General features: G+C 33.9%; 1 protein-coding gene and 1 long non-coding RNA gene across 5 annotated transcripts in view; both read right to left on the bottom strand.

The window, feature by feature from the left end:
• Positions 1-25,311, bottom strand: part of Fur2 (furin-like protease 2) — a 1,328,139-nt gene that overhangs the window by 909,117 nt on the left and 393,711 nt on the right. The window contains exon 2 of one of the 4 annotated variants that reach the window (XM_074181935.1): positions 10,547-10,576. The exons of 2 other annotated variants lie outside the window; for them this stretch is intronic. The gene's annotated coding sequence lies outside the window, so the exon portion shown is untranslated. The remainder of the gene's footprint in view (positions 1-10,546; positions 10,577-25,311) is intronic. One more of the 4 variants, XM_074181936.1, reaches the window with a different exon arrangement.
• On the bottom strand, positions 15,529-23,453 carry LOC141485417 (uncharacterized). Its single transcript, XR_012467191.1, has 2 exons — positions 22,648-23,453; positions 15,529-17,610 (listed from the first exon to the last, which is right to left on the bottom strand). It is a non-coding gene; the product is annotated as an uncharacterized lncRNA (long non-coding RNA).

Here is a 25,311-nt window from a genome sequence, read left to right as displayed (position 1 = left end):
CAGGCAGAAGTGTATGCTATCTTGCAGTGTGCAAGGCTTATTACAATGAGACCTAAAAAAAATGAGCGAATCAATATTTTACCAGACAGCAAGAGCGCACTAGGGGCTCTGACAAACTCGAAGGTGACATCAAAACTGGTCTGGAAATGTCATGAAGAACTGAATGAATTGCAAACAGGAAAAAATTAATTTTGTACTGGGTGCCAGGGCATTCAGTAATCACAGGTAATGATAAAGCTGATGCATGTGCTAGACGCGGATCATCAATTTCAAATATAGGTCCTGAACCAGCTCTGGGCGTACCAAAATCACTGATACGAAACCATTTTAGGACATGGACCAATATGAAGCACACAGAGTACTGGACAAAAATAGCTGGCAACAAACAGCATAGAACCTTCATTAGGGAACCGTCCGAGAAAAGAACCGAAGAACTACTCCAATATAGTGGGGATGGGCTCAGAATAATTACAGAGTTCCTAACCGGTCATTGTCCGCTTAGAAGACACCTGAATAAAATGGGGCTGCACAACAACAGAAACCTCAGCTACAGATTATGCAATAAAGGGATAGATACAGCTCTACACATCTTATGCGAATGTGAGGCACTGAATCACAGGAGGCAGGCAATATATGGACGTACGAAGTTACGTGCAGAAGAATATGAACACGGAACCTGTACAAACTAGTACAGGGAAAGAGACTGATGGAATGAGTGTCATGAGAAGATGGAAGAATAAACGCAATAAGACCAAGAGACTGCAGTGTTTTCTGGAGACTTGGACTAAATGGACAAGTCAGAAAGCTCCCAAGGTACGAAAAAAAAGGTGATAGTTCATTTATTTGGTTTCTTCACTATTGTGTCTGCGCTCTGGGCCCACAGCATATGACTTTTGATACCTTGTAGAATTCTGAAGGTTACTTACCTACGACTTCATTTACTGCTTTTTTTTTGCTTACTGATCTTTGAGAAATGTGTTGCCAGTTGTAAATGTAACTGAAGGTGACTTAGATAATGCTCAACTTATTTTTTTGTCACTTTATGCTTGGAACATTCTATATAATAACTATATATAACAACGTATAGCAATTATCCTGAGGTCAGCTCTCTTTTACAGAGTGGCCCAAATTGGACACTTTTGAAACTTTTAAAGGAAAAGTCCAGTTTTGAAACTAGAAGTTTTAGTTAAGTACAGTAAAAGATCTTTTAATCAAAAAAGCTTACTATTCGATCCATGAATTTTACCATGAAAACCTGTAAATTATACTTGATTTTTTAATGTTCACCTAAACTCATCTGTCTACTTAATGTTTTATTTGTGGAATTGCTATGTTTGTTTTTTTATATTTCATGTCATGTATTGTATTTTGTATTTTTAATATTTTATGACATTCATTTAATTTCTTCATAAGACTTTATCAATAAGATACTAATCTTCCGACAATAAATCATATATTGATTGATTGATTCATTGAGATAGTTTCAAAACGGGACAATTTCAATGAGTGAAAATGTGCATTTTCAAAAAGTTGCTGTAATTTTTTTACTGTCAAAAATTTCTCTTGTTTCTTTGATAACATTCCTGGAGCACTTTTTTGCGAAAAATTCAATGGTGTAAAGAACTTATCTTTTCAAATGAGATATCAATAGTTATTGATGGAAAATTTTTTTTTTCTATGTAGACTTTGAAACGCACACTTTGATCAAGTAGGCTTTGGACGACACGAAGCAGCGTTAAAACAGAAAGAAATTGTTCAGCAGTAGCTCTCAAATGTTGAGAAAGCTTTTCGGTTGGGTCGTTGGGTCCTTGGTTGAATATCTAATTGTTACTAAAATTTTCAGTCAGAAAATTGGTGACAATTATAGTATTGTGAGACGGAGCCCCGTCTTGTTGAAAATATATTTTCCTGAGCTCCATTAGTGGCAATTGATCAACAAGGGGTTCAATATTTTGCCTTGAAAATCTTAATACCTCTGAGATGTTAGAGTGCCAATGTAAATGAATGAACCGATAATTCTACCCCTGCAAACACCTGCCCACACATTAAATCCAAATCTTTTTTGACTCTTTTGCTCCACAATTGAATTAGGATTTTGTTGTGCTCAAGTATAAGAATTGTAGCTTCTTCTGTCCAAATACAATTTCACGAAAAATTACCCTCGCGATTTCGCAGGGTGATTTTCTCCCTAGGTGCGTAATATACTATTTGATATCTCATGTTACCTGACTATTCAGATTATATTGTATAATTTATTTGTTGGGATTTATTGGGATTGTGGCTTGTCATTTTCATTCCATCTCTTTCGTTAGTTGAAGAAATTATCAGAGTAAAATTGGCAACTTTTGGCATTTCAATTTACATGGCACCCAAAAAAACTTCTCCTCTGTAGTAAACAGTTCAACAATTATAATTCTCAGAATAGCGGTCACAAGCAACAAGCCAATATGAAAACATAAGCTTTCACGGCCGGAGTAATGATAAAAGAGAACAAAATATGGGTTGGTACGTTTTGTCTGGCACTGCGGAATACATCATCAGTAGTATGTGCGTTGACTGCGAGGTCGACAGATATATCGCAAAGACTCAGCAATAACTGAAGTTGGTCAATGCTGAAACTTCAAGATATTCGGACATTCATCCTCGCAGTCATCGCACATACTACTGATGATGTCTTCCGCAGTAGCAGAGGGATATTTTGGTATCTCCAATTCCATCCCACCACAAAAACCGATTTCAGATACAGACTGAAATCTGAATCCCCGTCTTTCATTACGACCCTATATTTGTTCCTGCCGCAATGCCTGAAAAAAGTGGAACTGAAATGAAAAAAAATTAGAATCTTATGATCCGTTAAAAAGGTCTACAAAAAAGTCCGCTATGATATATATCTCTTAGGGATAACCCACAATAACCAATTTTTATTCTTCACTTTTATTCGTACAGTGATTTTAAGCAATGCAGCATTAATCCTTATCCAATCAAGTCCCTCAAATAGTGCATTCAATATAGATCAATATGGTCCTTCACAGCATGTAATTGAAATGAATATTTTCGAAGATATTACTGATTTAAAATGGAGGGACGAAGCGGTTGCGGCGGTACCGGCCGAGGACCGGCGGCGCGTGCCTATAAATTGTGCGTTGAAAGCCTCGCTTCGCCCTACAGTACCTCATGATCAGCAGCGATCGCACGCGTTCATCTGTACATTTGGTATCAGCATTGCACGCGTGCGGAGCCGGGGCTCGTTGCTAGTTTGTTTCTAAGAATGAATGATAATATAAATCACACCTCAACAACCATAAGTGTGCAACAGTTATTTTCAATCCTTGAAACGAAAAAAAATATTTGTCAGTTTCTTCTTTTAAAAAAATCGAAAAAGAAACAGTTCAAGTCCTCAAAAACAATAGACTTCAATTTTCGACTCTTCCCTTTCATGCTTATTTGCTTTCTTTTTTAGCAAACCCAACTCCTATTTGAATTCGGTCATTCATAGTTCCCAATCATGAATCAAGTTAATGAGAACATGTAAATCAACCGAAATGAATATTCATTCCGTGCGCCGAAAGGATGAAGAGTTGCTCTTTTCAACGAAAACTACACAACGCTTTCAGAATACAGAAAATGTCAGGAAACCAAATAGAAATTTTAATTGAGGGAATAAACAAACACAAAGGTCGGCATGAAAAGTTCACTCCTTAGAAATTCGCCAGCTGTGTAATGGTACAAAGGAGGTTTGAAAAATTATGAATTCAAATTCGGAGTCAAAACGCCCTGCCATTGAGGCCATAACTCTTTGTGTTTGTCTGTTGGGAAATGTGAAATCTTTTTTGAATTGTGAATTTAATCAGAGTTGTTTGCTGCAAATTGTTTCTTCAATTTACAACTGAAATAGAAGCTCTCTATATTCGAACAATTGTATTCGAAACTGGCTCCGGATTGTCATTTCATAAAATTTTAATTGATGAATACGCAAAATCTGCACCAACTTTCATCAAACAAGAAAATATGGAATATAAATTATGTTGCAGATCCCCTGTGGAAATCTGGAACAAAGAATATTGTCAGAAAAAGCGTGTATAGCCAGCGGTAAGGCTCACTCGGAAAGTTAGGTGGCCTTCACCCTTCAGAAGTTAGAAAACAGAAAAGGGATTTGACACTGCCCCACAGCATGTGGTGTATTGTATCCGATTGGAGCTTTCCGAACTTTGATTTTAAATTATGAAATTTTACGTTCAGGTTGATTTTCCTAGCTGAAATAAAAATATTGAGTGAAAATGGTTGTTGTTTACCAGTGTCCTATCACCACATATTAACACAATTTCTATTTTTTTCTCAAGGAACGAAAATTAGACTGCCAAAAAAGTTACAAAAAATAACCAACATATTCATTCAATCAATACATATTTGTTTTGTTATTTCTGTTATCAGAAATTGGCGATGTTACATAACACCCCTCTCATCAGCTGTTCTTAAGTAGTAAACATAACCTATGTGAGTTTGTCAATTGTACGCACGTGGTTGCTATTGAAATTATCGTGTGAAGTTGATTTTTAAATTAATTTAAGTGCTGATCTGAAATGCCTCGAAAGTGTGTGAATTCTGTCGATAGCTTTTGCTATATATGTGGTGAAATAACATTTAAGGCTCAGAAACGTAAAATGATACCTATCGTTAAGACAGCCTATGAACATTATTTTGGTGTGAAAGTTGGGGACCAAGATAAATCATGGGCTCCTCATATATGTTGTAATTCTTGTTCCGTCATATTGCGAGAGTGGCTGAAAAATAAAAACCGGGCAATGGCTTTTGCAGTACCTATGGTTTGGCGTGAGCCTACCAATCATACAGACGACTGTTATTTCTGCTTAACTCCTCCCATTAAGCAAGGTTTATCTATGAAGAAAAGAGGAACGGTTAAATACCCTAATCTCCCATCTGCTCTTCAGCCTGTACCACACTCAGACAATTTGCCAGTCCCTTCTCCCAAAACGATGAAATTTTAGAGGAAGGTGATGAAGACTGTTTAGAAGGAGCGACCCATCCTTCTACAACCTATGACCTTGATTTTGAGGTAAGCGATAGGTCTAGTGATCCGCACAGAATTAGTCAAGCAGAGTTGAGTGACCTTATAAGAGATCTTCACTTGTCTAAGGAAAAGGCTGAGCTGTTAGGGTCAAGACTACAACAGTGGAATCTTCTAAAACATGATGTGAAAATATCTCAGTACAGACAGCGTCAAAAAGATTTGCTTCCTTTTTTTGAGAAAAAAGAAAACCTCGTAGTTTGTTCTGATGTTAATGGTTTGATGGACTGCTTGAATTTGGATCACACTCCATCTGAATGGAGACTGTTTATAGACTCTTCAAAACTAAGCTTAAAAGCTGTACTTCTGCATAATGGAAATCAGCTACCCTCTATTCCTATAGGTCATGCAGTTCACATGAAGGAAACGCATATAAATATGAAAACACTTCTCCAATCAATCAAATATGAACAACACAAGTGGCACATCTTTGGTGATCTGAAAGTCATTGCTATACTCCTAGGAATGCAATTAGGGTTCACCAAGTACTGTTGTTTTTTGTGTCTGTGGGACAGTCGGGATAGAAAATCTCACTATAAAAAAATGAACTGGCCTACACGAGACCTAAACCCTAATGAGAAAAATGTAGTTTACGAGCCTCTTGTAGATCCTAAGGATGTTCTCCTTCCCCCATTACATATTAAGTTGGGACTAATGAAAAACTTTGTGAAGGCCATGGACCAGGAAGGACAGGCTTTTAAGTACTTGAGAGCAAAGTTTCCCAGGTTGAGTGATGCTAAAGTCAAGGAAGGCATCTTTATTGGGCCTCAAATCCGTGAAATCGTAAATGATCCTGCTTTTGACATTATTTCAACAGGAAATGAAAAAAGAGCCTGGGAAGCCTTTGAGGGGGTTGTACATGGGTTTTTAGGTAACAAAAGAGATGATAACTTCACAGCATTGGTTAAAGAGCTTCTTCAAGCTTACCACCAACTTGGATGCAACATGTTATTAAAAATTCATTTTCTTCACTCTCATCTTAATTTCTTCCCACAAAACTGTGAAACGAACATTGAGAAATATTCCATCAAGACATTGCCTTAGTGGAACAGAGATATCAGGGCCGTTGGAATGAAGCAATGCTTGCAGACTACTGCTGGTCTGTGTGTAGGGATGCTCCAGAAGTGTTTTATAAAAGACAAGCTAAACGACAGCGATCTTACAATGAATCGGATGGACTTAATTGAAATTTGGTGGTACAAACTTCTTTTATTTGTCAAAACACTAAGAATAATGTTTTTTTTATTAATTTCGTACTTAAAATATTCTAAAAGAAACATAACAATATTGTTTTATGTACTTTCACTTTTCACGTATAGTATAACTACTCTTTAAGATTGAGTACTGTGTATCTCAAAAACCAGAGCTAATAAAAATTTTTCATTGTTATATTCGTTTTTATCACCCCAAAATTAGTAGAAATTGACTAATTTAGTGTAGGAAACATTCAAAAAATATTTTTTGTTGTGTTGTGAATTAATCCTTCCAATACATCTTGGCGTGTTTTTTTGTCCCGATAAGTTATCGCTTTTAAACGACTTGACTGTTGTCTTGAAAATATCATTCAATGCTTTCAGTAAAATCGTATTCAAAAATTTTTCCTGTCTGAAAAAAATAAGTCCAATATAACTAAACAATACTTTTCTTTCCCATACATTTTATCCCTAATGTTATCAATACTTCTAATACAATTTCACAGCATCCAGTGGTCTTTCTGTATCGTTGCTATAGAAACGAATTGTTGGCATGTACGGGTTCACACGAACATAACCCCACCGATATTACCCGTTTTTTGAAGAAAGAATGCGTAAACGTAGCTTACATAACGAGTAATAGTTTAAGTAAAGACAACTTTGGTGTCGGATAGATAAGGAGTACGAGTATATCAGCTGACCTGTCGTTCTTACCCAAAACTGTATATTGGCCAAATAGGTAGAACATTTACCCAAAGAAATAAACAGCATAGAAGTAGTTCTGTATATAAAAATACCAGTTCTACATTTGCAAACCACATTTCAACAGGTCATGAGTTCAATCATGTGTAAGTGTTATATTTAAAAGAGAAAAGTTTGAAAATTAATCTTCTAGAATGTTAAGAAATCAATGGATTCAAAAATTCAGGTAATTTAAGTACTGGATGATCAATCAGAAATGAATAACTACCCGTTACTGAATACTTTTTCAAATGTGGAAACAAACTAAGGTAACTGAAATGTAGGTAAAATGTATTGTAAAATCAGCTATATAAAGCATTGAATATGTAGAATATAGTTAGTAAAGATAAGCCCGAAGAAGGCATCGTAAGTCGAAACACGTTTTGATATTTTGGAAAACTGCCAGTGAAAATCTCACAATAAAGTGTTTTATATTTTCATCAAGTATCGGCCCATTCCATCATATATCAAATCATTAACATGCACTTAGAAGCAATGTGTGACGTCTTTTGACGTTTATCGAATAAATATCCCTGATGTGCATTTCACAAGTGAAGTTTTTCGGTTTTAAAACAGGAAAGATAGGCAAAATTATTAAATACAGCAAATTTCTAATAAATGGAAAAATTTTCTTTGTGAAAAATACTTTGAATTCAAGCAGTAATTTATCCGGGTGAACTAGAAAGACTGGGATTACTTTTCAAAATTCAGGAATCACCCCTCTGAAATTTACCTTTAAATCAGCCCTTGGTGCAACGAATAAAACGATCCAGTTGGCATTAAAAACGCCGTCCGATTCGTGACACGTTGTTTGGAATATTCGTAGATATACATTTCACAACCATTTCTGTTTATTTTTACAGGTGTTCGTTTACTGGACAGTTGGACATCTATATACTTTCAGGAATTTTCTTGATTGGATTATATAGGGTCTTTTAGTAAGCGCCTCCTATATCCAAATTTGAATAAATCAAAGTGTCTGTGAGATATTATCAACATTTTTCATTCGTTTGGAAGACCTTGGCGTGGCGTGACATGTGTGGCATATAGTGCCGTCCTGTTGAATCACATATCGTTGGTGTCCAGATAATCCAATTTAGGCAAAAAGAAGTTCGTAGTCATCGACCTACAGTGCTCGCCGTTGATCGTGATGGCCTAGCCAACGTGGTTCTTGAAGAACTGTGGACCGATGAAGCCGCCAGCTCGAAATCCACACCAAATAGTAACTTTTTCGGGATGCATTGGACTCTCTTCGATCTCATGTAGATTGGTATCGTTCTAAATTAAACAGTTTTGTTTGTTCACGTACCCGTTCATCCGGAAATGGGCCTCATCGATAAAGATGATTTTTTGATTTTTCAGTTGTCAACTGCTCCAAAACCCATTCAGCGAACATACGTCGTTATCTGGGGTCGTTTACCTTCAGTTCCTGGGTCACTTCGATTTTGTACGGGTGCAGGCTCGAGTCACGACGCAAAATTCGCCAAATTGTGGTCTGTGAAAGGCCGAGTGTGAGTAACGCCAAATTGACTGCCTTGTTATTCTCTTGCACACTCCGACAGACAGCGGCGATGTTTTCGGCATATCTTGCATTTCATCGACGTACGGGTATTAGTCGATTGTTTACTGAATCAAATTTATCCAACAGAGTCCTCTCGGTGAGACGATTATGACGACCATAAAATGGGCAAAGCACGCAGTACCTATCCCGAACAGAACACCCATTTTCATAAAACATTTTATTATTTGCACGTGTTGTTGACTGCTATTTCCGTCCATGGTGATTTGGCAAAACAGACTGAATAAATGATAACTAATTTGACAGATGTAGCTTCAACAAGACGACCGTTAACAATTGTCAAAGTTCTGAATTTCCTGTTGGAACAGGATGAAAACTCCTTGTGCGTGATTCCGTAATCAGAAACATAACAATTTTCTAGCGAACCTTGTTCGCGTACAGTGGGCAGATTTGTGGAGAAAAATATAAATTTCTCGAATGAGCTACGTGACAAAGCACCCGTTTCCGGAGCGGTATTTCCAGGAAAATCCTGTTGAAATCCATCGAGCCCTTTGTACTCCTCATTATATATGACCGTGTATTCAGATGCAGTTAGTATTCAATCTGGAGAGTATTCGGGATGACTTCTTTTATTTCGTGAAAGCGTCGACTGTTTGGAATAAATGATGGATTTGTGGATTTGTGTCAGGCAGCTAAAATAAATTCCGTCGGATTTTGTAGCTTTATATGAAAGGGACTCAAAATTCCCTTATACCCGATGCCGTGTATACAATTCAGAAAACAGTATTAACTACTATGAGTTTTGATGTGTGAATTCTTCATTTCAATATTCTTGTTTCATAGTCGTATCATCATCCATATACAGATTTATTTGAGAAAAGTATTTTATAAATTATTAGTAACTAGGACATCCAGTGCAAATCCATAAAGAAGGGGTTGATGGGACAGGTCCTAAATATTATAACAAAATGAGTCAAAAACGAAGGATTGAACATAACCCTATTATAACCTAGCAGTTTTCAGTAAGTGTAGCAAAATACAAGGTGAACAGATATAATTTACGGAAACAAGACATATTATATTTGTTGCATATGATTTTTTTAAAAACAATTACTGATGAGGCATTGGACAATGGAATATATATATATATATATATATATATATATATATATATATATATATATATATATATATATATATATATAATGACATGAGAATACCTCTATAAAAAGGCCACCTGAGGAATAAACTGAAGATCTGACCCAATATATCAGATATCAGAATAATCAATAGAACAGTCATTAAACACCACTTAGTGAGGGCCGATTTCACCTCTACCAAAAGAATGCTCTTAGCGAAGTTCTTGTCACCCCAAAACAAACATTACACCTTACCATCATGGATTAACTAAATATCATTTTGCAGTTTGGGAACTGCCGCAAATCTCTTGTTTCTAACTTCATAGATAACTCACCTAACTTTCGGATCACGTCAGATGAATGTTGTGTCGTGTATATTGTCTTTGGTTGTATATGTAAAATTTGAAACTGATCTCACTATTGGTAAGCGTAGATTCTTCGAAAATAAAAAGCTCCTATACCTTGCCTTACTCGTTTCTTGATCTACAGCAAGAAAGCGACGCATGTGCCCAGTTGGAATAAGTAGCTCCTGATTTGCGGAGGCAAGGGCGCAGGTCGGTAATTGATATTCAATAGAAATTCAATTATGTTATGTAAGGTTAGGTACACCGGAACCCTAGTGGCTCACAACTATTCACACTCGACCAAATAAATCCAACTTCTTAACGAAGCCGATTAGTTTGAATGGTGAGTGGTCTTTCAGGTCAGATAGTAAGAGTACGGCTCTGTCGTACGAAAGGAAGTCGTTAGTACGAAAGTTCAGTTTTTCATATCCTTCATGAATCGGCGTCAACTACAATAATTTTTTCCAAAGGAATTGACCTTCGCAAAAATGATTAACGAGTAAATGAAAAAAGGTTTTACTTACGACTGTTCGGTGCATGAATGTCTGACCTACCTGAAAAAAACCGATATAAGTAAAGTATGTATGCGTATTAATGTTAACTGAAACAACCTCAGTTAAATATTTGGGTTAGCTGTTAACTAATTAATGACACAGTAATTGTTTTCGATGATACTTTTCTCGCTGAAGATCACTCAAAGACATAACTACATATTAAAAAAATGCAAGTTTTTCTTGAAAACCGACATCGAAAGATATTGACCGGCGCGCGTAGAAAATCGATAGCAATTTATAACGAAATGATAGTTACATTTATCTATTTCTAGTTACTCAATCACAACCTGATGAGCCATTCGAAAAGAAAGCCTACATTCCTATATCATATGGCAAAAACTTATTATTCGGTGAAATAAATTATAATTAAAACAAAAATTGTAGAAAATCGCATATAGTCTGTACGGAGTCAATCAGAACAGCTGAATGAAAGACTTATGTAACGGGTCTGATAAATTTACTAGTTATTATCATATAACCGCCCAGATGAAAATAATGATTAGACAAAAAAATTATATCACGCCGCCAATACTATACGAAAAAACTGCCGACGTTCGGAAACTATTTAATTTTAATGCCATTTGAATTGACTTCGTATATCTATGCAATACATTCTTTAGAGTGTTGAAAAAAGGAGCATGGAAGCACATTTTGTGTGATTCTAGTTAATATGTTAATATATTTAAGTTCTCTATTCAAATTCAATGCCATGAAAACACAGGCATCGGTTTTCTCCAAAAAGATAATTGTCAGGACAGAAAATTCCGCTTTCTGCTTCGATACATTTGTTGAGGGTGACACCAACATGTCTTGGCACAATCATGTCGCTGGAATTGCAAAGGCTGTTGTGATGTGGAAAATAAACACATTTACATTGCAAACGCTGTCTGAACCCTACGAGATAGATCAAAATAATATGCTACAGTGTAGTACACCTCAAAAAAGTCTACAAAAGAGTCCGCGATAGTATATGTCTATCTGTTAGGGATAATCCACAATAACCATTTTCTATCCTTTACTTTTATTTATGAAACAATAGAGCATTAATCCTTATCTAATTAAGTACCTTAATATATTGTGCATTCAATATAGACCAATATGGGACTTTACAGCATGTGATTTGAATGAATATTAACAAATATATTACAGATTTGAAATGCAGCGGTTGCGGTGATACCAGCCAAGAGGCGGTGGGGCGTACCAATAAATAGCGCGTTGAAGGCCGCGCTTCGCGCTATAGCACTTTTTAATTCGCAGAGATCGCACGCGTACTTAGTATCAGCATTGTACCAATGCAGAGCCGGGGTACATCGTTAGTTTCAAATAGAATGCGAACGAAACTCAACTGGGTCATCAACGTCATGAACGCTCAGAATGTAAAAGACGTTTTTCCACACAAGAGGTAGCTCTTCACGAAAATCCAATTATACTATGTGTCAGATTTTCTAATTGAGATTTATCGATGGCATTTTTCCTTTCCGCAAGAAATGCCGCGGATTCTGAATGTGAATAATGTTGTGGAAATGAGACGTCGGGTCATAATTCACCTTTTCTGTAATATGATAACAAAAGCAAGTGCGTTCTCGCCTCTCGGGATCATAATTCACAAACATTTACAGTTTCGGTGTTGGGAATATTAGTTGAACTGGGTTGAACGTAATGGGCATTGTTCAGAAAAGCCTATGGAAGTTGGTTCCATTCGAGCATAGTTAATTTAGTTAACAAATTTCATTTTTGTCTGATATTTCATTGATGATCCGAGTTCTTTTGTTCTATCAATTCAATTTTTGGACTAAAACAACGAAAATTATCATAATAATGTCATCCATGATACATTTACTTCAGGATGATAAATGCAAATTTTCTTCGATTTATGAACATTGAATAACTTCATGTCTTGTAAATGTGACAACATTTTTTTAATGTTACAGGTGGCATCATAATGACAATAAATTCACATAAATAAAAAATTCGATTGCTTTTTTGCATGTCCCTGAAGAAAAAAATATACTCAGGTTATTTCTAACTGATGAGTTAACGACCTACATAATCAAAGAATGTAAATTATCACGGCCGAAAATCACTGTATCAAAACTATTTTCCGGTTATTTTGGCCGTGGTCTGCAGGTTTCTGAGCCCGACGTTTCGTCTTTTACTGTGGTGGGCATTATCAAAGGTGATAAGGTAACGATCGAAATGCTCGAGTCGTTCTCAACTCAGACACTACATTTTTTGAAGACAAAACACAAGCACTACAGAAAAATCCCTAAGGAGCTCTTAGAGCGGTGCTTGTGCGAAAGTACTGATTCACAATGGACTAGAATTGCTGGAAATTGAATCCATTTGGAAAAACGTTCCACATTCTGGAAGAGTTCTTGGACAATGAAGTTCGAGGTGTACTGAGTTGAACCTTAAAAGATGAGCAGCCAAAATCCGTCGCGTATTTTTGATGTATTGCTCTCGATGGCATCAAATGTGCCAAATAATTTGAATACTTCCCATGAAAGTATCTATAAAAGCGAGACAAATCTCCAACCTTCCTTCAGTGTTCCAGACTATCAAGGTTGCAAGTGATGTTCGCGTCTCCAATCTGGCGGATAGCTCTTTTTTGGATGGAATCCAGCAGCTTCAGGGTGTGTTTGGGGGCGAAGCTCCATACATGAAAACAATACTTCAAAGAAGGTCTGATCTGAGCTTTATAAAGCATCAACAGTTGCTGAGGTGTGTACAATTTTCTGGTTTGGAACAGTGTTCCAAGCTTTTGAGAAGCCTCCTCTGCAATTCCATCGACATGATTGTGCGGGAATTTGAATTTCATATTATCATAAGTGGGTGTGGCTTCGTTTCTCTCAATTGGACATGACGTCATTTATGTGCAATTAAGGATCGGTAGCAAGATTTCATCAATGGTCATTGTCTCTTCCTTTCTATTGAAATAAACCTAGTGTTTTTGCATTTCTATTGCCTGTATTTTCTTGGACAGACATTTTGAGTTTTATCGAAATATTCGGTACAGCAAGAGATACAGAAGTACTCGATGAAACTTGAAATTACTATCCAAGTATATATTGAGAAGCAGTAGAAACTACTGAAAATAGGAAAATTGAACCCTTCCAATGACATTTAAGTGATTTTCAAATTATGGGGAATTATGATTGATTAATGCTACTGGTGACAGCTCGACTCGTATCAAACCGAATGAGAAAAATGTTAGTGAAAATTTGCCTTTTTTTTGGAGTATGCCAATAAAAAATTTTTGAGTAGAAAAGTGCTGTGAGGAAAAAGCAAAAGGAAAAAAAGATTTGAGTAAATGAGTAAATAATCGATTATTTTCAGGAACTACGAAAACAAATGAAGATATATTTTCACCAAACACACTCGCTTGTGACTAGTTTCGTTTTCAAAAATAGAAACAAAGAACTTGGTTTAGTTTCGAAATCAAACTCGAAATTCACCAAACAGACAAAAATTAGTCTGAGTAGCGTGTTTTGTTTTGAACTGTTTTCTATCGTTTTCATCACACCAAAATCAATTAAATTACTGCATTACTTCACCTGCCCAATACATTTTCTGCACATGTTCTACAAAGGAAAATCAAATGCCAATCTTTTTTGGAATAAACAATACAACGCTGTGGTAGGAATCACACGTTGAAAGGTTGGTTCTTAGCTCGCACAAGTTTCGACTTTTAAAAGGAGCTGTTCGTATGGGTACGACAGCTGGTTAACGGAAAAACATATTTTTTTTAAACAGATTTCAACAGAACTGATAAAAATAGCCTGCCTTTTGTCGAGAATCGAAATTATACCCACCAAAGATTTCCATTTGGTGGAAATCCGCCATAAAAAAGTATATTAATATATAAAAGGCCACTTTTGGACCATATAGGTTTTTCGAGAGTGGAAGAGTGCTGTAAAAAAATATGAAAGAATAGAAAGAGTAGTATACTTCGAAAATGAAACTCTTGGTATTAATGGGTTGCATGCCAGTTGGAGTTGGTGAAGAAACTGAAGCAGATACCAAAGAAGATCTTACGACGACTGTGTACAATATATCAATAATCACCTGAATACCCATCAATATATCCATAATATCAGAAAACAATTTCACTCTATTTGAAAGCAGAGTAATCAGAGTTTACATCATATATATATATATATATATATATATATATATATATATATATATATATATATATATATATATATATATATATATATTGATCATTGAACATTCTAGTCAATTTATTGGTTAACCCATGGAAAAACGTAACAATACTCACCATTTATCATAAAATTATTATCATTCAAAGTTTTCTTAAATCAATACTTAGTGTCAGAATATTATATTGGTGATATTCGTTTGATGATCAGATTTAATAATATAATAGCATACAAATAGCTCAGTGGTTTAAATTGAGGCTAAATTTTCATTGGGGCGGATAGAAGGTGGAGGAGAAACGTAGAAACTTGTTTCTGTTTCACACAACGATTATTATATTTGTATTCTCATGAAATAAAAATAAGAGTGTTAATAAGGGTTCACTCTCCGTAATTTAATATCGTCAAAGCAACCAGTACTTGAATTTTGAATAACCCCCGATAATAATGCGGTTAGTTAAAATTGGAGGACTTCGAATATTGAAAATTTATAGGTGATCGCAGTCCTTTATTAACGAGGCTAATGTGTCTGAAACAACGTGACGTTGCGGCATCGTTGATGGCGCCGCAACCCGTTATTCGAGCGTGTGTTGTGGTTAGTTTCATATTCCGGAGTTTCCTCCGTTCGAACAAGTTCGGGTCACTTAGGGTCGGATTTCCTCAGAAATTACGTTGGACCTCAAGCAGTTGTGGTTCGTTGAAGCCCCTCCGTGTTGTGAGAACAGTTTACTGACAGCTTGGTTGAATTACTCTTGAATATGAAATAACACCCACAAATAAAGAACAGTTCGATTCTTACTATGTGTTGTTTTATTTAATAGACAGCAGGTAACAACGTGTCGTAACTGAAGTGAAAACTGAACTGAGTACAATACATAAGTCATAGTATTTATATATGAGAATACTATGCGTAATAAAGAACATTCTAGAACAAAATATTAGTAAGCAGTAATGAATAACATAATGACTTATATCTGAGCACATTCATGCAGATAAAGTTTGGTTTAAAGCATAGTCATCAACAATAAACAAAGATAACGTTCGGAATAAAAGATAACGTTCGAAATAAAAGATAACATTCGAAATAAAAGGTGTGTCAGCATTTTCCGGGTTTTATCTCTGTGGATAGTCCAGGGAAAGTTGGCATCATAGTCCAGGGAATGTTGGCATCAAGTCCAGGGAAAGTGGTCAAAAAATGTAATTCCTCCCCTCTTAAGTGGAAGACTAGGGTTGGTCTGGTTGGCTGGTCTGACCATCCATCTCTAAGTCAGCTATGGAAGTTTTCTTGTATAGTTGTCTTCTTCGAAGATGCTGCATCAAGTTGTAGGGATAACATGTTTTATAGTAGCATGTCACTAAGATGTAAATGGCAAGACAGACCATTAAACAAATGATAACAATCATCCATACAGGTAATGATTGATCAGACATTGGCACTTGGGATAAATTAACTTCATGATGAGTATTCATCTTGGAAGTCAGATGCTGGAGTTCTTCTAAGTCCATTTTGTTAAGTTTCACTTTGATAGTCCTTGTAGAGAGAGTGGAGATATCCAGTGATGGAAGTTTTATCACTGTCATTGGGGATAATTCGTCGTTTCCATGAATGAATTTTTCTTGATCCACAAGAAAATAGCATGATTTTGGAATTGTAATGAGGTAGCTTCCAGGTTGTACCTCATGGTGTGTTTCAATGGAACAGCTTTCAGTTAGAATGATATTGGAAGGTGTCGTCAAAATGATGTTGTCTGGAGTCACTTGATTGGCTATGGCTTGGTCTAGGTGTACCATGACAGTTGAACAATTGGTGGCATCATTGTTCAGTATAATTTTTACGATGCAATCCTCTTCTGTTTGAAGTTTGTTCTGGCAATAGCAAGTATCTTCAATTTCAGCACATGGCTCGTCTTGATATTGGTATAGCTCATTTCTCTCATTCAAAATAAGGTAGGGTTTTTGAGGTGGAATGATTTTATTTTGAAGTGGAATAGGATAGATAAAATAGGTTTTATAAGGAATGGGACTCAATATTGGAAAATGTATTAGGAAAACAATTTTCTGTTCTGTAAACATTAGTTGGATTCCTAAGAAGGTATAATAACTATGTTGATTTTTGAAATTTGCTATTTGATTTGAAGAATATAACGTATTCATTTTATTTTTAATTGTATTTAAATTTTCCATCGAGAGAAATGTTGGATGAACTCTATGAAAGTTAGCAAATGTTATTGCATTAATAATTTGATTTAATTGACTTTGGAAATTAATTAAAGAATCAATAATTAAATGAAGAACATTTATTTCATTGATTTCTTTCTCAAATTTATTTATTAAATTCATTGTTATAAGTATATTTGACCTGATTTGAAATAATGTTCGATTAGTTTGTACCATGAATTCTTTTGCTATAGATATTTGACTGTTGATTGCCTCTTGTAATAAATGATCGTTTTTATTTAAATGGTTGAGGATTGTATTAATTCTTTCACCATCATCATTATCGAGAGTACCAAATAACCATTTAGATATTTTTCCTCCGAGATTTATCAATCCGCGTTTGGAGATAACATGTGGGTTGATTGTTTGTAGTTGGTGATCAACTTGTGTAGATATTGTATTTGCTTGTCTAAGTAACAAATCTGATTGATAGCTTACATTTTGTTTTTCGTTAATAAAATTTAATTGGAAGTCTAAGTTTTGTTTCATCTCTAAAAGTTCTGTAATATTCATATAACTGACAAAAGTATGTTTACTTACAATAATCTTTGTTTCTTCTAAGTTTATGGGTAGAATAGGGTTATTGAGTTTTTGTATTGATGTTTCGCTAAGGTAAGGCAAGATAATAAATGAGAGAATGATGACCAATAGAATCATCTGAAATAATACAAAAAAATAGATTAATATTTTTTACGTTTTTTCAAATTATGTTTTGAATATTTGGAGTTATCAGTTTTTATTTTATTATCTGTTTGAGCAATGGGATTTATTTTTATAAATTTTGAAGCTAGTTTGTCTCGTGTTTGTTCTTTATGGTATATTTGATCATTTTGGGATATATCCATTGGTTTTGTTCGTTTAGAGTTTATCTTTTGCAATTTAATATTTTTTTTCTCATTTAGTTTTTTATTAATATCTTTATACGTTTTCTGAAGATTCTCTTTATGATCTTGAACATATTTTGATATAACATCTTTTTCTGCTAGGTCAAATGGATCTTTTGTATTAAAATGTCCAGTAACAATTTCAAAAGGGGTAAATTCAGTTGTTGAATGGATTGAATTATTATAATGTAACAATGAATATTTAACAAGGTTACTTAAAGATTCTGCTGGATTTTGTCTAGTCTGAGTTCTTACTTGTTCTAATAGTGTTGAATGAAATCTTTCTATATAACTATTAGAATTGGGGTTTTTAGGTGTTGTGTACTGTACATTTATCTTATGAATTTTACAAAAATCAAGAAAATTTTGATTATTAAATTCTGAACCTCCGTCACAAACAATAGTATGCGGTACGCCATAGTGTGATATGAATGTTAAAAGAGCATCTAATATGTTTATTCCATTTATTCCCATTATTGGATAGGCTTGCGCAAATTTTGAAAATGTATCAATTAAAGTGAAGAATTTTTCTTTCGATATTGACAAAACATCAATATGAATTCTTTCAAATGGCTTTGTACCTATTGGAACGGGTAAAAATTCAAAATTATTAGGTTGTCTTTCATATTTTGATTTCTGACAAATGTTACAATTGTTTATATAATTTGTTATGTCTTTATCCATATTTTGCCAATAGTAATTTCTTTTCATTGAGTTTATAGTTGTTTCTATTCCTCTATGTCCGGTTTTATAAACATGATGATAATTCATTTTATCTAATTTTTCTTTTTCTGATGTTACATCATTAACTTTACTGGAACAAATTATCAATTTGGAATTTATTCTAATTAGTTTTTCTTGAATTAATTTCAGAAAATACTTTTCATGTTCTTTGTCTGGGAAGTATAAATAATAAGTAATGTTGTTCACTAAATCGTTTACGAATTTTTCTAAATCTTCTTCCATGTATCTTTTTCTGAGATTTATGAAATATCTTTGATTATCAAAAATTTTTTCTCTTATGCAAAGTGGTACAGGTGATGAGTCCGATATTTTTATAATCATTTGATGTTTATAATAATTCAGGGGTTTATCTGCATATGGAAAAGTAAGTAAAGGCATTTCTTCTGCAGAATGAATTGTAGATGTATAATTTTCAGATTCATCAATGAATTCCTCTATAATTTCATCTATATCACCTGGTTCGTTAATAATTGATGCGTTCTCTAATGGATTTCTTGATAGTGCATCTGCAACTATGTTTTCTTTTCCTTTTATATAATCAATTTCATAATCGTATTCAGATAGTTGTAATTTCCAACGAACTAATTTAGAATTTGGTTCTTTTAAACTATCTAACCATTTTAAGGGTTTATGATCAGTTTTAATTTTAAAATGGCGGCCAAAAATGTATGGTCGGAAATATTTCACTGCCCATATTATAGCGTACATTTCTTTTTCAATGACTGAATAATTTATTTCATTTGGATTTAGAGTACGGCTAGCATAGCAAATTGGTTTTCCTTCTTGACATAAAACTGCTCCAATAGCATATTTGCTTGCGTCTGTGGTCAGTATAAATGTTTTAGAAAAATCTGGATGACCTAAAATAGGATCATTACATAAAAGTTTTTTACAGGTTTCGAAAGCTTCAATAAATTCAGCTGTGTGTTCTACTTTTTTACCTTTTTTTAAACAAAGTGTAAGAGGTTTTGTAATTTTAGCTAAATTGTCAATGAATTTTCTATAAAAACCAATCATTCCTAGAAAACTTTTAATTTCTTTATGTGTTTTAGGAATTGGGAATTTTGTTATTGCTTCAATTTTTCTGGGATTTGGCTTGATTCCGTCAGTTGTTATAATGTGACCTAAAAATTCAGCTTCTTTTTTCAAAAATTCGCTTTTATCTAATTGTATTTTCAAATTATATTTATCAAATTGTTTGAAAACTTCTTTAAGGTTTTTGATATGTTCGTCCAAAGTTGAAGAAAAAATGATAACGTCGTCCATGTATACTAAGCATATTCTATTCAACTGGGATTTTAAAGTTTCATTTATCATTTTTTGAAATGTTGAAGGAGCATTCTTTAATCCAAAGGGCATTCTAAGGAATTCAAAATGTCCTGTTTCTGTTGAAAATGCCGTTTTTTCAATACTATCAGGGTGCATTCTGATTTGATGAAATCCACTGGCTAAATCTAGTGTTGTGAAATATTGGGCTCTACCTAGTTTTTCTAACAAATCATCTATATTTGGGATAGGAAATCTGTCTTGAATAGTTTTTGAATTGAGTTTCCTATAATCGACTACTATACGCCATTTTGGTTTTCCTGAAGCATCTGGTTTTTTTGAAACAATCCAAATAGGACTTGACCAAGGGCTAGAACTATTTCTAATAATTCCGTCCTCTAACATTTTTTGAATTTGGTCTTGAACTTCTTTTTTGTGAATTTCTGGGAATCTATAAGATTTGGTATAAACGGGTTCATCATCAGTGGTTCTGATTACATGAGTGGTTTGAGTTGTTGCTGATAGGGGTTGATTTGGGTATTGAAATATAGTATGAAATTGTTTGCATAATTTAAGTACTTTGAATTTTTCTTCTTCATTGAGATGATCTAATCTTAATAAATTTTCAATTTGTTCAGAATCGGGATATGGACTCGAATTAATTATTTCGGTTTTAAAAAGTTCACAATCTATTAAAGGATAAATTTCTAATGGTGATGTCATTTTTACATAAGTATCTTTAATGCTAACATTATGAATTTCCACAATTGCATAACCGTTTTCTACTGTTGTAATACTTTCTGGTATAAAGCAATGTTCATTTATCTCTTTATATGGAATGTAGTATGTTCCATCAACTGTTGCATTAGTTGGTAGCTTTGTTCTTAAAATTTCATTTTCATTTAAACTAATACTATATAAACTGTATTCTGAAGGAGAACATTGTTTAACAGGTAGGTTAACATTTCCTCTAATTAAATAACCTTCTTGTAAGTTCCAATTAAAACCCATGTTTTTAATATCTTTAAAACTTATTAATCCGTCGAAAAATGGATGAAAATCAAATAAAGTGAAAACAATTTTTTCATTGATTTGAAATTCTGAAAATGCGGGAATATGAGCTTCATATTTAGCTAACTGTTGTCCACAAGATGTTTTAATCATATTCGGTTTAATAAATATGTATTCTGAATAATATTCTTTAGCTATAATTGGATTTATTAAAGAAATATGGCTGCCTGAATCGATAAGAAAATTTAATGGTTTATGATGTCCTTCTATTGTTATGAAAGGTAGCTTTCTATTGTCACTGCAATTAATTTCTAAGTGGTTTCCTTTCCATAGGCTGTTAAAATAAAATTTTCATCTTCAGTTTCTATTATTGAATCTAATATTTCATCAATTTGATCATTTTCTGATTCCGAGAATGATTGTTCATTAGAATAACTGAATTCAAAATTATTTTCTTCATTTTCTTCATCATCATTTAAATTTGGATCAATCGTGTGAATTTCTTCAGATCGAAAAGTTGGTTTAGATTGACTTTTGAAAAAATCATTTCTTGATGGTATATTTTTAGTTACTGTTGACATTGGTGTAGGTCTATGAGATGAAATTTGATTTTTAGGTTTCCATACATTAGTATTATTAGGTTTAGTATTACCAAAAACTTGCTTGTTTGTAAAGAACTTCTGTGGAACCTGTCTTGGATTCACTTGAATGGGTTGACTTAGAAAAGTCTTGTTTTGAGGTGTATGAAATTGGTATTGAGGGTTTTGCTGTAATTGGTTTTGAATTTGAAATTGTTGATTAGGAGTTTGATAATGTTGGTGACTTTGGGGTTGTGAATAATTTTGTTTTGGTGCCATTGGTGTTTTAAAATTTGGAGATGGGATTTGTTGAGTATTATTTCTTTTTCCATCATTGACTAATGAAAGAAAATTTTCTTCTTCAATGACATATGTCAATGCTTCTTCTAAACAAGTTGGGTTTTTCAATCTAACACCCATTTGAATTAATGGTGGCAAATGTTTCAAAAATGTGACCAAAATTAATTGTTCAATGTTACTAATTTGGGCAATTTTTTCTGATTGTGTTAAATTTGGATCATTGTTTATAGAAGAAAAAATTAAACTTCTAGTATATTGACATCTAATACCAAAATTGTAAGAATTTTCTTTTGAGTAGGGTTTTAAACTGTGCAATTCTTGTAGTAAACATGTAAAAGATCTCTGATCGGCAAATGAAAGTTTTAATAAATCTTTAATTTGATTCCATGTATTTAATTCTGTTCTACTGGAGACTAAGGTAAGTGCTTTTCCTCTCAATTTTCCGATAATTGCTCTCAAAATAAGTTTTTTTATAGCTTCAGATTCATTATTATATTGTATAAATGTTTCATTGCAAACTGAAATGAAATTATTCAACTCACATGCATTTCCATCAAAAGTTGGAATTATATCTAAAAATAGTCTTAGTTGTTGATAATTTGTGTCAACCATTGTTACGTTTGGTGTATTTGGAGTTATTTCAGAAATATTTAAAGTTGATAAATCTTGAGTTATTGAGTCTAAATCTGGATAAAAGGTATTTATATTTTCTTCTTCAGAAGTAGAATTAGATTCGTTAAAAATTTGTTTTATTTGCTGTCTTAATTCTTTGTTTTTGTTTGCGAGATTTTGTAAATTATGAAACATAAAATAATAGTTACTATAATTCGCTAGGAATCAACTAAGTTAAAACAAAATAAGGAGTAAATATATAGGATATGAAATGTAGGGAATGAGAATGAGAGACTCACTTTGTGTGTGTGGTATGTGTATCTCTTGGGTTGTCTGCTTTCTGCTTTGTTTTTCTGTTTGTTGAACCAGTCCAGGGACAATCGGTCGTCCAGAAAGGTTGTTAGCTTCTTCTTGAATATCCAGTCCAAGAATCTGCCCTGTGTGTCGAGAGAGAATATCCAGTCCTCTTCGGTACACTGTGGTTGTTGGTGGTGCTCCTGTTGAAGATTTGGTAATCACCAGGCAATTGGTTTTGCTTGTTGCCTGTACAGGTATCCTACCGACTGCGCCAATTACGTTGGACCTCAAGCAGTTGTGGTTCGTTGAAGCCCCTCCGTGTTGTGAGAACAGTTTACTGACAGCTTGGTTGAATTACTCTTGAATATGAAATAACACCCACAAATAAAGAACAGTTCGATTCTTACTATGTGTTGTTTTATTTAATAGACAGCAGGTAACAACGTGTCGTAACTGAAGTGAAAACTGAACTGAGTACAATACATAAGTCATAGTATTTATATATGAGAATACTATGCGTAATAAAGAACATTCTAGAACAAAATATTAGTAAGCAGTAATGAATAACATAATGACTTATATCTGAGCACATTCATGCAGATAAAGTTTGGTTTAAAGCATAGTCATCAACAATAAACAAAGATAACGTTCGGAATAAAAGATAACGTTCGAAATAAAAGATAACATTCGAAATAAAAGGTGTGTCAGCATTTTCCGGGTTTTATCTCTGTGGATAGTCCAGGGAAAGTTGGCATCATAGTCCAGGGAATGTTGGCATCAAGTCCAGGGAAAGTGGTCAAAAAATGTAATTCAGAATCGAATAACGGCGACGAATAATGATGTATAGAAGGGAAATTGGACTGTTTAAAATTTCAAACGGATTCAGGAAGAACCGGTAAGGGTTTTCTTCAAATATATAAACATACATGAGGAAATATTCCAAAGAGAGTATTACAAAAAATTTCCTGAAGAATCATCACTTTCTGAGGTGTGTAGAATATTCGATTTCGAAAGTGTGTTCGCAGTTTTTGAGTAAGTCACTTTTGTAGTCAAGTAACGTAATGAAAGGTCGAACTGAAACCTCTATCTTTTCCGGTGACCCAAATTCAAAAAGTATACCATAAGAATGATATATTTTTTTAAGTCTAATTGAGTCTCCGTATTTTGTGGGATATCTGACAAAATTGAAGTTCCGTAGGTGATCCTTCATTTGTATCCTGGATAAAATAATATATTCATAGAGGTACACACCAAATTTTGTTTGTGATGAGGTACTGGTAACAAGAATCATGAAAACCAAGTCTGAATATGAGTCATATCACCCTCTGCTGAGAAACAGAAATATTTTTCATTTTGGCCTCAATTTTCGGTATTGTATAATACAGGGTGTCCCTGGACTTCCTCTTTTCCTCTCGGGAATGTATAGATGGGGTCAAAATATCACCAGTACTTCATATAACATTTTTTCCTAAAAGTCTTCGTAACCAAGTTATGGGCCCTCGAAGTTACAAAATGAAAAATGTTTTTCTTTGATAACTTTTCAAGTGAATATTCAAAATCATCCAAATTTTGGTAATTGACTAAACAAATGAATTCCGTCGATGAGCTTTCATGCAGGAGTCAGTTGTTTTGCTACAAAGTCAGGAACGGACTACCCCCGATGGTCCACACCCCAAAACTTTGAAATGACAGATATTTTTCAATATTTTTCAACAAAATAAGGTTACTTGGACAATTTTATGAATAAAAGTACTCGTGTGGAAAGTCGATCGGAGCAACGAGTCTTGATAAAAATGTAGTTCTACTCGACGACATCAAACCCGCTCGTCCACCATTGTTTGAAATGAATAATTATCAAAGCAGAAATAATAATGATAACGTTAATTCAACAACATTTATAACAGGAATAATACAAAGTATGCTAAAATGAAGTCGTAAACAAAAAGTACAGTACCTATATGGAAGTTTAAGTCACAATTGTGATAGCAGATATTTTTTCAAAAGAAATATCAAGTTCTGTAGATTCGTGGTGTTTTTAAACTAACAAGCTACTCTACTATGAAATATCGAATTCATTCCATATTTTGTATGTACATAATACGTGTGGAATAATCACGTTTCGTGTTGATCAGTTATCTGAATCTCATGAAACTCAACATTCGAATGTTTCAAATCCTTCTTCACAGCTAAACTGTCGAGGAGTTTCACTGATAATTATAATTTTATGGGAGAAATTCTTTAACACGAATCTAAATTTAGCTGAAAAAAGCACATCGGAAAAAATATTTACTATACTAATAAAAAGCAAACGAATGAACTACAAAAACGACTGCACATGATCAGGTGAAAAATATCCAGGGAATAATTATGTTCCATTTCTTTCACAGATGTTGACAAAAAAACCTTTTAGAAAGTTTTGATAAAAAATGAGGAACTGGAATGCGATTTTGTTTTGTTGAGTGGTGCGTTGTCATATGACTATCATTGTATTGTCAATATTCTATAGGATATTTTGAATTTTTTTGATATGGTCGAACAGTTTACATTCAATGAATATGCAGATATGCATGTATTTTATGGACGAGCATTTTGTAATGCTGCAGAAGCTCGTCGTCTGTATTCCGAGCATTTTCCCAATCGAACGGTACCGTCAAGAGAAACATTCG

This window comes from Leptinotarsa decemlineata, unplaced genomic scaffold, assembly GCF_025532065.1.
Source record: "Leptinotarsa decemlineata unplaced genomic scaffold, Ldec_3_MD MMD2_tig00026328_RagTag_RagTag, whole genome shotgun sequence".
In the NCBI taxonomy this organism is placed as follows: Eukaryota; Metazoa; Arthropoda; class Insecta; order Coleoptera; family Chrysomelidae; genus Leptinotarsa; species Leptinotarsa decemlineata.
This window is presented reverse-complemented; position numbering and strand designations above follow the sequence as displayed.